The sequence below is a fragment of the Myotis myotis genome, unplaced genomic scaffold, assembly GCF_014108235.1.
Source record: "Myotis myotis isolate mMyoMyo1 unplaced genomic scaffold, mMyoMyo1.p scaffold_m19_p_2, whole genome shotgun sequence".
NCBI lineage: Eukaryota > Metazoa > Chordata > Mammalia > Chiroptera > Vespertilionidae > Myotis > Myotis myotis.
Window position 1 is genome coordinate 52,059,317 of NW_023416324.1, and position 15,932 is coordinate 52,075,248.

The window sequence follows — 15,932 nt, forward strand, 5'->3', positions numbered from 1 at the left end:
GTTCTATCTTACCCCTAACATTCCTGTTTCAATACTTCTAACAGCCGCTAGGTTGATGCTTCTCAGCATGTGCTCCATGTACCACTTTGGAATGTCCCAGACTCCTTCCCCACCCTTCTACCCCCCATTTGTCAGTTTTGTCCTGGTAACAACTCCACAACTTCAGTGACTTAGAACAATCTTTTAAGTGTTCAATATTGCAGAGTTTGCTCCACATGTTTTTTTGTTCTTGCAGCCACTCCCTAGCAACCGCTGTTCTTCTGAGAGAGATCAGCATCAAGAAATGGATCCACAAAATTTGATTTAAAATATACCTTTGGATGTGTCATGTGTTACATAGACTTACATTCTATCCTCCAAAGCAAGATAACAATAAGAATATATTACATGCCCAGCATGGTGTGGCTTAGTGGTTGAGCATCAACCTATGAACCAGGAGGTCACGGTTGGATTCCCAGTCAGGGCATATGCCAGAGTTGCAGTCTCACTTCCCAGTTGGAGGGGCATGCAAGAGGCAGCCAATCAATGCTTCTCTTTCATAATTGATGTTTCTATCTCTCTCTTCCTCTTCCTTCCTCTCTGAAATTAATTATATATACACACAAGTGCAGCCTTTGGCCATTGTAGCTAAGTTAGTTGGAGCTTCATCCTGTACAGTGAAAGGTCATGGGTTTGATTCCAGTCAGGACACATACCTAGGTTGCAGGTTCAATTCCAGGTCAGGGCACATGTGGGAGCCAACCAATCTATGTTTCTCTCTCATATTGATGTTTGTTTCTCTCTCTAAAACACACAATGATGGCATATAATAAACGCCCACAGGAGCCAACTGAAAGACCTCCACTGACCAAAGCAGAAACAAATTGAGCAACAAAAGAAACTAGCATTGGATTATAACCCAAAGCATAAAATAAATACCCATGTGTACATACTTTGGTTTCTTAGTATGTTGGACATTAATTGACCTTCTTCGTCTTTGTCTTTTTCTCATTTCAATTCTCTATTTGTCTACTTTCATGACATTTTAATGAAAGTTCAGTGTTTTGATTGGTATAGCATCAGAGTTGTGAAGTTAGTATAAATAAATTATTGAAAACATTAAATTAATTAAGAAGAATTTACACATCTCCTGGGCAGAATAATTTCAGAAAATGTAGATAATCCACCTTCTAGGAGGTAGAATATAACTCCCCACTACCTAAGTGTTGGCTGTGCATAGTGAATTTCTTCCAAAGGACAGTTTGGAAAGGGAGAAAGAAGGAACTTAACAGAGGAGAAATCATTCAAACACTATATCAGCCAGGTGATCAAGGTGATCAGTAGTGATGTAACATCAACAGTACCTTTTTCGTGAAATACTAGAGGCCCGGTGCATGAAATTCATGCATGGGGGAAAGGTGGGGAGGAAGGGTCTCTCAGCCCAGCCTGCACACTCTCACAATCTGAGACCCCTCAAGGGATGTCCGACTGCCGGTTTAGCCCGATTCTACATGGGATTGGGCCTAAACTGGCAGTTGGACATCCCTCTCACAATTCGGGACCACTGGCTCCTAACTGCTGGCCCGCCTGCCTGCCTGATCACTCCTAACTACTCGCCTGCCTGCCTGATCACCCCTAACCACCTCTGTCTTGGCCCTCCCCACAGCAGCTTCGTCCCGAAGGATGTCCGGAATGACGTCTGGCAGGTCGTTTGGCTATCCAGTCTAATTAGCATATTACACTTTCATTATTATAGATGCATGTACTCTTGATATGATGAAAAAAGTACTTTATCTTAGTGGTCTTTCCTCAAGAATCTATTACCTCTAATATTAGAAAAATATCAGACTAGTCTCAAGTTTAGGACATTCTACAAAACACCAGAGCCATACTCCTCCAAACTTTCAAGGCCATGAAAAATAAGGGAAGTCTAAGAAGTTATTGCAGACAATCAGAGGCTGAAGAGACATGATGACTAAATGTAACATGGTGTCCTAAATGGAATTATGAAATCAAAAAGGCACCTTGGAAAACACTTTGAAAATTTGAATAAAGTATTGAGTTTAGTTAATAGTACATATATATGAATTCACTAATGGTAGCAAATCTCCTATGTCAATATATAATCCTATCTAATAAAAGAGAAACATGGTAATTAGCATACGACCGCTACCCTTCCCATTGGCTAATCAGGGAGATATGCAAATTAACTGCCAGCCAAGATGGTGGCCGGCAGTCAGGCAGCTTGAAACTAACATGAGGCTTGCTTGCTTCAGTGACGTAGGACTCCAATGTTCCCTGCCTGCCTTGCCGGCCTCTGAACTTGCAGTTTGAAACATAGTTACAAATATAGAAGCTAAACAAAAACCCAGAAACCTGCTTTCAGCCAGCCGGGATCTCAGAGCTGAAGTTGATACAGAGTTTCGATTATAGAACCCAAACAAACCAGATACCTGCTTTCAACAGCAGAGGCCTCAGAGCTGGAGCCAGAGCTAAAGCTGGCCCAGAATAAAAAAAGAAAAAAAGGAGCAGTTGGGAACTTCAGTCACCTGCCAGCCTGAAAACAGCCCTCAGCCCCTCACCCAGACTGGCCAGGCACCCCAATGGGGACCCCCACCCTGAAGGGTGTGTGACCAGCTGCAAACAGCCATCAGCCCCTCATTCAGGCTGGCCAGGCACCCCAGTGGGGACCCCCACCCTGATCCAGGACACCCTTCAGGGCAAACCAGACGGCCTCCACCCGTGCACTAGGCCTCTATGCTATATAGTAAAAGGTAATATGCCTCCCAGCACCGGGATCAGCGGAGCCGCGAGGCCTCCCAGCACCAGGATCAGTGTGACAAGGGGCAGCGCCCAAATCCCCTGATCGCCCTGCGGCTCTGTGTGTGACATGGGGCGGGGCCACAACCTCCCTATCTGCCCTGCTCTGTTCAGGACAGGGGAAGGCGCCCCAACCCCCTGATCAGCCCTGCTCTGTGCCTGATAGGGGGGAGCTCCCCAACCCCCTGATTGCTCTGCGGCTCTGTGTGTGACAGGGTGCGGCGCCCCAACCCCCCCCCCCCCCCCCCGCCCAACGGGCCCTGCTCTGTGTGTGATGGGGTAGAGCCATAACCTCCCCATCAGCCCTGCCCTGAGTGTGAGAGTGGCGGCGCCCCAACCCCCTGATCAGCCCTGCTCTGTGGGTCATAGGGGGGAGCTCCCCAACCCCCGGATGGGCCCTGCTCTGTGAGTGACAGGGGGCAGTGCCCCAACCCCCTGATTGGCCCTGCTCTGTGCATGACAGGGGGTGGCGCCGCAACCTCCCCATTGACCCTGCCTTGAGTGTGACAGGGGGCGGTGCCCCAACCCCCCAATCGGCCCTACCCTGAGCATGACTGAGGGTGGCATCGCAACCTCCTGATCCTCCCTGCGCTGTGCATGACAGGGGGCAGCACCCCAACTCCCCAATCGGCCCTGCTCTGAGCCCGACCAGGGGCTGCACCTAGGGATTGGGCCTGCCCTCTGCCACCTGGGAGCAGGCCTAAGCCAGCAGGTCGTTATCTCCCAAGGGGTCCCAGACTGCGAGAGGGCACAGGCCAGGCTGAGGGACCCCCCCTCCCTCCCCGAGTGCACAAATTTTTGTGCACCGGGCCTCTAGTATTTAATAATAAGGGATAATTAGGGTGACAGTGGATCCTGACTTGAATGGTGGTCTAAATTTAATATTGTTATTTAAGAATAAGTATTAGCAGTACCCCCTTTAATTTCCTCAAGTGTATAATATTGTTAAATTAAATGGATAACCTATTGCATTGATAAAGAAGTATTATATAAAATTTAAGTCCCCTAAAAAGTGCTGTAACAGAATCATTATTTCACACCACAAGTGAACAAAAGCATTGAATATATGAAGTTACTTTGCAGTTTTGAAGAAAAAGCTATTATATTTATTACCTATTTTAAAATCCCCTATTATTTCTACAAAGACTTTGAAAAATATGTCTCCATTTGTAAATTAAAATGCTATCTTTGATTTCATTATTTTGTCTCTGTAGTACATTCTATTTGTCTTTTAGCTGTGGCTTTTGGGGAGCATTAAACCAAGTCTTGCTTTCAAATATAATGCCAACTATCAGCTTAGGTTTTTTGATAAAATCATTTGCTTCTTAATATTAGTTATTTTGTATTTGGTTTTTTTTATATCAAAATACAAAAACTGTCTCATTTTTTCTTCTAAATAGGCAGAATATATGTATAAACAATTATATGCTATTAACTGGTTTAAGGTTTTACAATATTAAGCTATAGTAAGTCCTAACTTCTCTATTGATATTGTGTAAACATTACTGTTTAGTTACTTCACAAGACTTTCTATTTTATAATGACATCTACATTATTTTTCTTTTTAATACTGCAAGTGTAACTCCCATTTTGGAGCAGTTCAATAATGATCCTGAGTAATGTCTTCTTATAAAATAAGCCATATTTCTCATCAATTGAAAGAGATTATTAAAGACTAGAGGCCCGGTGCATGAATTTGTGCATGGGTGGGTCCCTCTGCCTGGCTGGTGATCGGGGCCAATCAGGGCCATCTCGCCCAGTCCTGATCAGGGCTGATTGGGGCTGGTGGCCAGGGAGGGACCGTGGGACGGACCACAAGAGGGCTCCAGGGCATGTCTGGCCCCGACTTGCCCAGTTCCGATCAGCTGGACCCCAGCAGCAAGCTAACCTACTGGTCAGAGCATCTGCCCCGTGATGGTCAGTGCCCGTCATAGCCTGGTCATTCGACCACTTGGTCAGACACTTGGCATATCAGGCTTTTATATATATAGATTGTAACACACAGCGTGGAATGGTTGGCACGCACTTTCCCTCCAGCCCCTGGTCTTGGAGACCTCATGTTCTTCCAAGGCTCTGCTCACCCTCTTCAGTCACCACACAAAGTAAATTGCATTGTGTGTGTGGAAACCCTTTGCAGGCTCCATGGGTGTGTCTTTACTTTGCTGCAGTTTTGATTATCCCAACATATCAGGTAACATCATTGTGGTAAGACCCCTGCTCAGCCTACTGCAGTGGTTTTAAATAGGCCATGGGTCGCCCTAGATGGTTTGGCTCAATGGATATAGCCAGGGCGTGTGGACTGAAGTGTCCTGGGTTCGATTCTGGTCAAGGGCACATTTCTGGGTTGTGGGCTCAATCCCCAGTAGGGGGTGTGCGGGAGGCAGCAGCAGATCGATTCTCTCTCGTCATTGGTGTTTCTATCTCTCTCTCTCTCTCTCTAAAATCAATAAAAATATATTAACAAAAATAAATAGGCCATGAATCAAATGTTGCTCCTCTGCATCCATAAAGTCCCCTCATACCCTCTTTTGTCTTCATCCCCCCCACACACATTCTGCTGGGGGTCTGTAAAATTGGGCCAGAATTTGTACTTCAACCAAGGGTGATGCTTTGCAAGGCCCTCCTTCCCCACCCATCTCTGTCCCCAGTCCTGTGGGGTCTCTCTCTCCCTCCCCTCAATCTATTTTGGTGGGCCCTGCTCTGCCCCCTCGTCTTGTGACCTCCTGTCTGCAGCCTCTCCCTTTCTCCCCTGGGGGTGGACCTCCCCAAACGCTGTGAGGAGCAGGGCGGGGAGGGCTGTGCAGGGTGTGTGGGGGGTGAGGGGGCTGTGCAGGTGAGGCAGTGCGGGTGGGGCTGTGTGGGGCTGAGGGTGCAGGAGTGAGCCCAGGCAGAGCCTCAAAGGAGAGCTGGGGTGACAGGTCACAAGGAGGAAGAGGGAGGGAATTGGAGCCTGTCTGTGGAAGAGGCACCCAGCTCCTTGGCTGCCCCCACCCAGCAGCTTTTCTAGGTCTCTGTGCAGCTGTCCCCCTCAGCCTCTAGCTGCCTCCTGCTTCCTTTCAAGTTTTGGATACCTTTCCTCTGAGTCAGCCCATCCCCCTTTCTGCTGTGTCCCTGGGAACCCGAGGCTGCCCCTTGACCTTGGGCAGGTGCGCCTGGCCAATCCCCCTCATAATGGTGCTGCCACTCTCCTGGAGTAGTTAGTGAAACTTAACAAATAAAAAGAAGCAGCTCTGAAGATTATAAATTGTGCACTGAGAACACCTCAGGTTGCGGAAGGCTGTGCAGTCCACGGCTATCAGATCACCCGTAGTAGCCTCCCATACCACCAGGTCCCTCCTGGCTCCCACCTCCACCCACCTCTGCCCAGGGCTCAGGCCAAACCATGGGAGCTTCCATGAGGGCTCTCACCTCACACCTCACTTTCCAGTCTAGCCCACCAGCACTCTTAGCAAGCTAACCTACTGGTGGGCAGTGCGTGTCATAGCGACTGGTCAAATGGTAGAACTCCCAGCAGAGCTCCTTGTTGAGGGGACAATTTGCATATTAGACTTTTATTATATAGGATGGTACCATAAAATAACTCATGGTTAATAAAGCCTGGTATTTCCCAATTATTACTCAATCAACCACTCAAATCAATCAATCACAACAAAATGTATTTTAGAAGCCCCATAGTATTTTGTTCATCCACTATTTAATCCAAATTATCACCCTAAAGACATTGCCCTCAATTTTCTTTCTTAGGTTTTTTGTTTGTTTGTTTTTTGTGGGGGTCTTTTGTTTTGCCTCTGTTCATCTATTCAGGCTTGTGCTATTTTTCTGTATCTGTAATATATTTGAATGACTTTGATACCCTAATAATTCCCAAATATATACTTGCAATTTAACCCTTTCCTTAAAATCTAGACAGGTAAATCTAACTGCCTTCTTAATTTTTATCTATCTCTCTATCTATCTATCTATCATCTATTTATCTACCCACTATCTATCTATATTATCTATCTCTCTCATCCATTTAATTGATATTTTAAAATTAATGTAGAATTTCCCATTTTCTCACTCTACCCAAAGTTTCTCTTTCCCCTTGCTTCCATATGTTAGTAAACTACCCATTTGTTCAAGCAAAATAAAATCTTTAATTAATTTTAAATTACTTAAGGTAATCCTCTTTAATTAACCTACCGTATTCAATCCATTGGTAAATTCTGTTATATATAACTATGAAATCTATCCTAATTGATTGAATTTTCATTTTCAGGTCTACCACATGATTCCAAGTCATAGCCTCTTTCAGACAGACTTCTGCAATATTATTTTATCTAATTGAATTTTGTCTAGTTTTGACAACCCTGAATCCATTTTTTATCAACAGTCAGAATTATTTTAATGAAAATAAATCAGCTAATTTACTCCTTATCCTTTCTTTTAAGATTCCTCTTTCATTTCTGTCTTTATCTTGTACTATTCCTCAGTCTATTACACTTCACTGCTATTACCTCCTTTTTTATTCTTATTTACTTAAAATCTAAGCATATCTTAAATCCTCACCCTGGAATGTTTCTTATATTGTTATTACTGTTCATTGTCTTGTGTTATTCAGTTCTATGACCTCACATATTACCTTAATGAAACACTCACATACCATTGAGTCTATAGAATTCACTTAGTTATGCGTTATCACATCACTCAACTTTAATAACTGCATAGTACATGCCACGATCTTTATGTGTTTATTCTCTGTATCCTCCTACTGAAATATAATTTTCATTAGAGCAAGAATTTCTTTTCTCATTACTAAATTCTCAATGTCTAGAAGAATTCCTAGCACATAGTAGACATTTAACAATTATGGGTTAAATCAATGGATAAATAAATTAATGAGTAGGCGCTATTTGGATAATTCCATGCTTTGTATATATTACTTACTTCTCTTGGGATGCATATTGTATGCCCAAATCCTCTTCCTGTCTATTCACATCATCATTGTCATCTTCATCATCCTCAACCAATGTTAGATATTTCAAGGACCATTATAAATAGTATTTCATACTATGAACAATATTCCTTTGAAACTTGGAGATAGTATAAAATGTTTTATTATTTAATTGTTACTATATTGTGAACTCAAAATACCAAAATAATTCAAACATCAAAAGAAAGTAATTTTTTTAAGATCTCTTTAATTGTCTTTATACGGCATGTGGTCCCCATGTCACAGATACATAATAAATATTTTATAATCACATTGCTAAATTATTCAGACATATGGACTTAAATGTTTTAAATATGTCTTGCTTTATATATGTTATTAAATAAATGTGCAGATATTTTATAATTACTAATTTTCTTAAAGAATCACTTTGAAGATCTTGAATATTTTAGTGAAATAAAACAATTGACATTTGGTTTAAAGTTTTCATTGGAATTTGAGATATGCTAATCACTATCCTCTTTTTTTGGGGTGGGGGGTGATTATTACCAATTTGAGACAAAGACAGAAGATTCAGATGAGATATAATATTCACTATCAATTTTATTACTTTACTTATCTGAGTACCAATTTCTTCATTTGACAACGAACAGATAAGCAAATACCATAAAATGTAATGGTTATGAACTGGTTCAATATAGGTTGTGTTGGATATTTACCAGAGAGGGAATCCTATGGCTCAGTTTTCCCATAAGTAAAATGAAAACATGGAAATATTATTATTAATAATTAAAACCTGAGATTGTTGTGATAATTAAATTAGTTAAATGATATCATTGATATCACTTAGATACTAGGAAGACTTTAAAAAAGCCATGGATTTTACTCTTAGTTTAGTGGTATAAATGAACATTAAATTTTTGAAGAAGATTTCAGCTGGTCATTAAAAATTGACCAGGTACAGAAATCTCACTGAAGAGTTAGTGATTAATTTTGTCTGAGCTCCTCAGAGAGCAAGAAAGCTTTTTTTTCTGAATTCTAATATTGACAAAACTAAAAACTAAACTAACAAAAACTACTTATTAAAATTTCAGATATATAATTGGGGACAAATAAAAAATAATTTACATATTTGTATAATAGACTTCTCCAAGTAGTTACCCAGTTATTTGATATCCTAAATATATTATTATATCAGCACATATTGAAATAAACAGATAACGGAATAATTTTGACTCATTAGATTTCTCCCTGTATCTTGGATTGAGATAGTATTTTTCAAAGAAACTCTTGCTTTTGACCACCTTCCCACCTCTGCCTGGGTCACAAACACAACCATGTGCTGTGGTATTGACTTTAGATAGGACCCAGCATAGCAGGAGTTCACGTACATAACCTGCTGCCTTTCAGTTTTCCTGTTGCTGGCTGTGCTCTTACTCTCTCACTCCTGTTCTATTCTCCTCCACTATCTTATTTTTCGATATTCAGCTTTGTAGAGGGTAGACAAAGGAAAATTGGAGGTTTTCCAGGTTAGTATCAGGCATTTAAAGTTGAGACATATTTAGTTTGCTCTTCAAAGGAACAGGCACAAAAAAACAGATAGTCACATAGAGACCTCAGGATTCTTTCCAGAAGGTCATCAAATGCTATAATATTGCCAGGTTTAGAGTCTTAAAAAGGGAGAGAAATATGATGCCAGAAAGATTTCAATAGCGCCTTGGAAAATACCCAGGTTGAAGACATTTTCCTCCCAACAATATTTTTAAATCGCCTATTGAACTTGTAACAAATACACTTTCAAAGTTCCACTTGAATGTTATAATTCAGTGGGTCTGAAATGGAGCTTGGGCTTCTATATTTTTAGAAAACCCAATAAGTTTAGAGAAACTCTGTATTAAGAGGTAGAACTAAAGAAAATATAACCAGAAAAAGATATTTGAAAAAAATCAAAATAATTCTGAGAAAAATTTCCAAACACACAAGAGGTAAAAAGATAAAAAATAATGAGGATCTTTGAATAGGTCTTTGGGTTAGATTATTTAGGAAAAACAATGAGTTTTGCAAAATATTACTAACATTTATGCAAAGGAAGTTCCAGTAATTTAGAGGTTTATATTAATATGTGAACAATAAAAACATATTATCTAGAACAAAGTTTATGCTTTCCTAGAATAAACAAATTAGTATTTTATGCTGTCACATTAAGTCAAATATTTAAAGCAGTATGATGGTATACCAGCAGTATCTCTCCTAGTATTTATCAAAGTAAGACAAATTTATTAGACTCAAAAAAAGAGTCCTTGAACTGAGAGCAAGAAACATAAGTTCAAATACTGCCTTTGGTTCTGATATTCTGTATGATTATAAATAAGTCACTTTAAAAAATAACGATCAGTCATTTTACTCTGGCTTGATTTATTTTGTACTTCTCATTCAGGAAGTCTTTCTCTACCACCCATTCAGATGAGGTATCTAAATATAACCATAATCAGCTTACCTATTGGTTTTTCATCAACAAACTATGGATGACAAGCAGAACAAACAAGGCATTCGGTATCAGTAGAGAAATATTAGATGTATAGTTAAGTGTAGATATACAGTTAAACAGCTTTAATAGAACATTACATGTTAGAGGAAAGATAGCATCAAATGTTACTGAGCACAGAGAAAGGAATAATTAACTTCTACAAGGGTCATTATGGAAATTAGATGAATGCTCCCTAAAGGAGTTGGTGTTTGAGCCAGACACTGGGGTTACTAGAGAATACAGGTTGTATATTCTTGGAACTGTCAAATATATCAGGTGGAAATATTATGGATCTATTTCATGTGTTTTAGTATTTTTATCTGAGAGCTTGCTGTGTGAAATAAAGTACTGGAACAGAAGCTATTAGTAAGGTCAAATAGCCACAACTGTAGAATCTTAGAGTTTATAATGGAAGTAATAGGAAGTTATTTAAAGTCTTTAATCAGTGAAGTATCATGAATATATATCTGTATTTTATAACTGGAGAGATCGAGAGATGAATATGAGGTGAAATATACTGGTGCTAGGGATTTGAGCAGATTAGTCACAAGCTATGTCTATTGTAATATTATGAATGTTGGAGTCCTAACAATGAAATTATTCTGGTTTCCATATTTACTAACTGTTAATAAATGTGAGGAAGCTGAACTATCTCCATTTTTAATCATTTCTGATTCCAGATAATAATCATAACTAACTTCCTAATTTGGTTAAATCTATAATGTTCATAATGTATGCAGTCTCTGGCTTTCAAACACAAATGCCTGGCAAATGTTAAGGCCATAAATGTGACATATCCTGGATGTGTCAACTCCATAGCAGTAAAATAAAAAATGTATAGGAAGCTCTCTGTAAATGCAGAAATATTTTATTAGGTGGTTCCTAATTACTCCAGTCTCTGTAGCAATGTAATGAAAATAAGGACTTGGGAGTTGCAAAAGAATAATCTCATGTAAAATTTAAGATTCAATAAATATTTATTCATTAAATGAGTGAATTGGTCTTTGTAAAGTAATTTAAAATGTTAGGGCTTCAGAAATCTATTTAATTCTGCTCATAAGTAGAATTTGGAAAATTCATGTACGTTATCCTATGTAAAGGACTTAGAACAGAGCCAAGAACATAGTGATCTCATTAAAAGACAGACATTCTGACGATGGTGATGGTAATTTTAAAATATGAACAAGATGAGAACACCCTTCTAAGTTCCACTTTGATACTCAGAGATTATATATATAACTATAAAATCAGATTGATTTTCTTAGAGACAGTGCTATAAACCATATAAATTGCATGCAAAGTCTAGTCCTAATACATGTGATAAAAATTTGAAAAATTACATTTTTTAGATGAATCCATATAAACATCTGATTACATAATTCCAACCTGCTCAGGGAGGCTAAGATAGAAGCAGAATCATGAATCAATCACAAGTTCTGACTTAACTGAAAGGTAAAGAATACCAAAAAATAATCCTCTTAGGTTCTTGCCTCTTGAATATTTCAGTCAGACCTGGAAATAATAATCATAAATCTCTAAGCAGTTGAGAAATGTGGTAGCCATTAGTGCTATTTGATAAGCATCTCTGGCCTTCTATTATCCAAACATACACCCTTCTACATTAGTGGAGCTATATGACCAGTTTTGGCCAATAACTGTGAATGACCCTAGCAATGTTTTGCCAGAGCATTTAAATGTTAGTATTTTATCCGTAGCCACATTGATTGGCAGTATTTCAGTGATTGGTTACCTTATTAATCTGGATCCTGAATTCAAGCTTTACTAACCTTTGTATGACAAATACCTTGTCCAAGTGTATACATTAAGTGTAAATAAAACTAGAAAAAATTCACCAGTGGTATCATTGGCAATTGTTGGGTTGAGAAATTATTTGATGGTTATAAATTATTTTTAATAGAAAATATAGTTTATTTTTATAGTTTATTTTAAGTATATATGCTCTCTAAATTTGCTTGGAACTGTAGCAGTTTGATATAAAGTAAATAAGAATTATATAGTGGACATCTATTATACATTGTGTGCTCTTTTCCATATTCTTTTAGGAACTGTTTCTTATCCACTTTAAACCATTTTGGGGCCCTCTAATTAAGTAGCCTTTACTTCTACCACCATAGGTAGATCATTAGCCAGAGTCTCCAGAGAAAGATAGCCAATAAGATATAGATTGATGATGATAGTTTAGATAGATGATTGATAGGTGATGATGATAGATAGATAGACGATAGATACATGATAGATAGATGAACTATAGATCAGCAATCTAGAGATCCAGGGAAGAGTCAATATTGCAGTTTAAGTCTGAAGGTTTTCTACTCGCAGAATACTGTCTTATTCAAAGGAGGTCAGTCTTTATTATATTACATAAGTTAAGGCATTTCACTTATTAAATAAGGCCCAATCATCACATTGTGGAGAATAATCAGCTTTAGTCAATATCCACCAATTTAAGTGTTAATCTCATTTGAAAAACATCCTCACAGAAACATCAAGAATAATGTTAGACCAAATATCTGGGCATCAGTAGTACATGTGACTGAAGAAGTGTCAGGGAGAGTTCTTTCTCGAGAATTAGTATAAATACCAGGGTCTTTTCAGAATCTCTCCTTTTAGGTTTATAAGCTGTGAAACTTGTAAAATCTAGAATTCATCTTTCTCACTCTCCTCAGAATGAAGTCAACCCAGCTTGATCTTTAGATACATAAAGAGGAAGATTCTTGACAACATTGTTTAAGCAGATAGATCCAGATGGACCTTTAAACTTCTGTAATATCGAAGCTATTTATGACTCTACCATAAACAGGTGAATCTAATATATATTTTAAAAAAACAATACCTTTTTTTGCATACACTTGTTAGAGTTGGGTTTCTATCACTTGCCATAACCAAGGAGGCCTACATAGAGCACTGACTTCATCCAGCTTTTTCTGCCTTAGTCAAACCATGTTAGAGCTATCAATCAGAACCTGGTACTTAGTACCATAGGATAAACTCTTAGACACTGTTGATTATGCCTGCCTCATTTCTACATTCCGTTATCTATGAATCCTTGCACTATTTGTGGTAGAAAGATAATGGGATATACCATTTGAATCTGTGTATTCATGGAAAATACCAGAAAATCTCCATGTGAGAAGCTATGGCTTATTAATTCTCTTTACTACGTAAGATATTGGTTTTTCTATGATAGAACAACTTATAAAATTAAAAAATATATTTGTATTTTAAATATCTACCTATTATCCTAAGTGACACCCTTGCATTTTGTGTCCTCTTAAAATGAACAGCATTGAGGAAACTGTGGATTACATTATGACTAGTCTAAACTAAAGTGTAACAGAACAGCAACCACTGCTACCTGCAGAGTTTGAGAATTAAAACATAGTGTACTGGCTGTGTCTGATGATTTAGAAAACAATAAGTCAGCATATCTCAGTCATTAAAAAATAAGACTTGCAAAGCACAGCTTCATGCCAGAACCACCATGTAAAGTATTATTATACACAAATTGAGAAAAGCAAGTTATGAACTATTGATAATTATAATAGCAATCACTTCAATAACAGTAATAAAACACCTTTTGATTACTCATTATTCCCATATATATAATCTCATTTGACTCTCAACAGTAACTCTGCTCTATGCGTAAAATAAATTTCTTGCCTTAAGACCCTCTTTTCCCCAAATATGAATTTACATTACTCATATCTACACTCTGGAAACAATTCTGTCCTTTGGAGTTTAAGGATCCTAGTTCACAACAAATGCTGCAGTGTCTCAAGTCAACCTTGTGACTACTCCTGCTCCATCTCCAGCTCTATAATAGGACATCTGTTTGGTACTTGTCACCAACTTCCAATTCAACTGGTTCAATTTCTGACTGCTTTCATGCCAAGAATGTAATGTGGAAACCCGCCTGACATCAAGGTAGCCCTTTTTTCTTGCCTTAATTTTTAAGGGACTGAAGTCCACCCCTCCATGCAGTGTTCTGCTGTCTGTAACCAGATCTTCTTGATTTCCACAGCATGGCGGTATAAAGCATGGAGTTTGGAATAAAAATGAAGTCGATTTGGTAGTAGACATTTAAATGGATTGTGCATGTGTTTTCTCATTTGTAAAATGAGTTACTTGTTTTACTTCACAATATTTAGAAGAAGATAATATCCTATTGTGCTCAGTGCAAAGCCTGGTATATAATAAGGGCAATTTCCCATTTCTATTCTTTATCCATGTCCTGTCACTATAGTTTACTGTTCAGATTTCTTTTTTTAAATTTTTAATAATTTTTGAGAGAGAAACATTGACTTGTTGTTCCACTTATCTATGCGTTTATTTGACCAGGGATTGAACCATGGTACATCAGGATGATGCTCTAACCAACCACGCACCTGGCAGGGCTAAACTGCTCATATTTCTTATGACAATAATTTTACTCTTTTGTTATCTTTTATGTGTTACCATATTATGTATGTTCCTTTATAGTCTTAATGAATTATTGTAAATAATATAATCTAGCTTCACACTAACCCAACTCAGTGGGGACTCTAGCTGCTCTGTACTATTCGATTGTCTACTTTAAATTGAATGTTTATAGATCATATAAATAAGAACTTTGAAACATGTTTGATATATATATATACACATTATATAGTCATATATAAATTAACTCATGTATACTTAAGTTGAATACAAATGTGTCTTTATCAGAATATTGTAGGCAGATAATCATGTTCTCTATTATTTAATAGACTGTAGCATGCATTCTTCTTAAAATTCAAATTACAAGAAGTTAAAATTAATCTTAATGAACATGGATATTATACTATAAGCAAACAAGATAAAATATGTACCTTGTTAAATATGTCCTCTTGTAAATAATATAGTCTCTTTAAAAATATATAATTATTATTACATATTAGTATCCAGCTATCAAATTCAAATCACTAGCTAGTTTAGTTCATTTACATAGAATATCTAGTTGAATGAAGAGAGTATAAGTAGAATGCAGATGTCATAGGTATTTTCTATGTTCAGTTAAATAATATTAAAAGAAAATCTTTAAACTACAGAGTAAAAATGTAAAAAAAATTTTTGGAAAGCTTTTCTATAATGTCCTGATACTTATTCCATAGAAGGCTATTATAATTTTATATTTATAAAGGATTGGCAGGGAATGAATTGATCGTTATAAGTATCTCATTATGAACAGTTTTTCCAAGTATTTAAGCCAATGTTTCTAAAAGCTGTTTTTGTTGTATTTTGTCAATTTTTGTGGAAATCTTTCTAATATATACTAGAGCTCCTTCTCTCAAAATTAATATATTAAAAGTTATCATAGCCTTTCATGTAATTCTCTAGTGCTATTTATCTCAAAGTGGGGAAAAATATTCTAAGCTATTTGGTCTGATTTTTTTTTTTGTAGAAAATGCATGCAATAAATGCCATACCTCCTGAAGTAGACTAGATAATGATTGTTCCATTAGTCTAGCTTTCCTATTGCTACAAAATGAGGTTCAGAGATACATGTGATATACAAATGTGTATGGAAAATTGAAATTGTAGTTGGAAAACTCAGAGTTGTAGTATCCTGTTTATTGATAAAGCTTCAACTTCTGAAATAGGCATGACACTATATTCTCCTTACCTCATCTTCCCAAC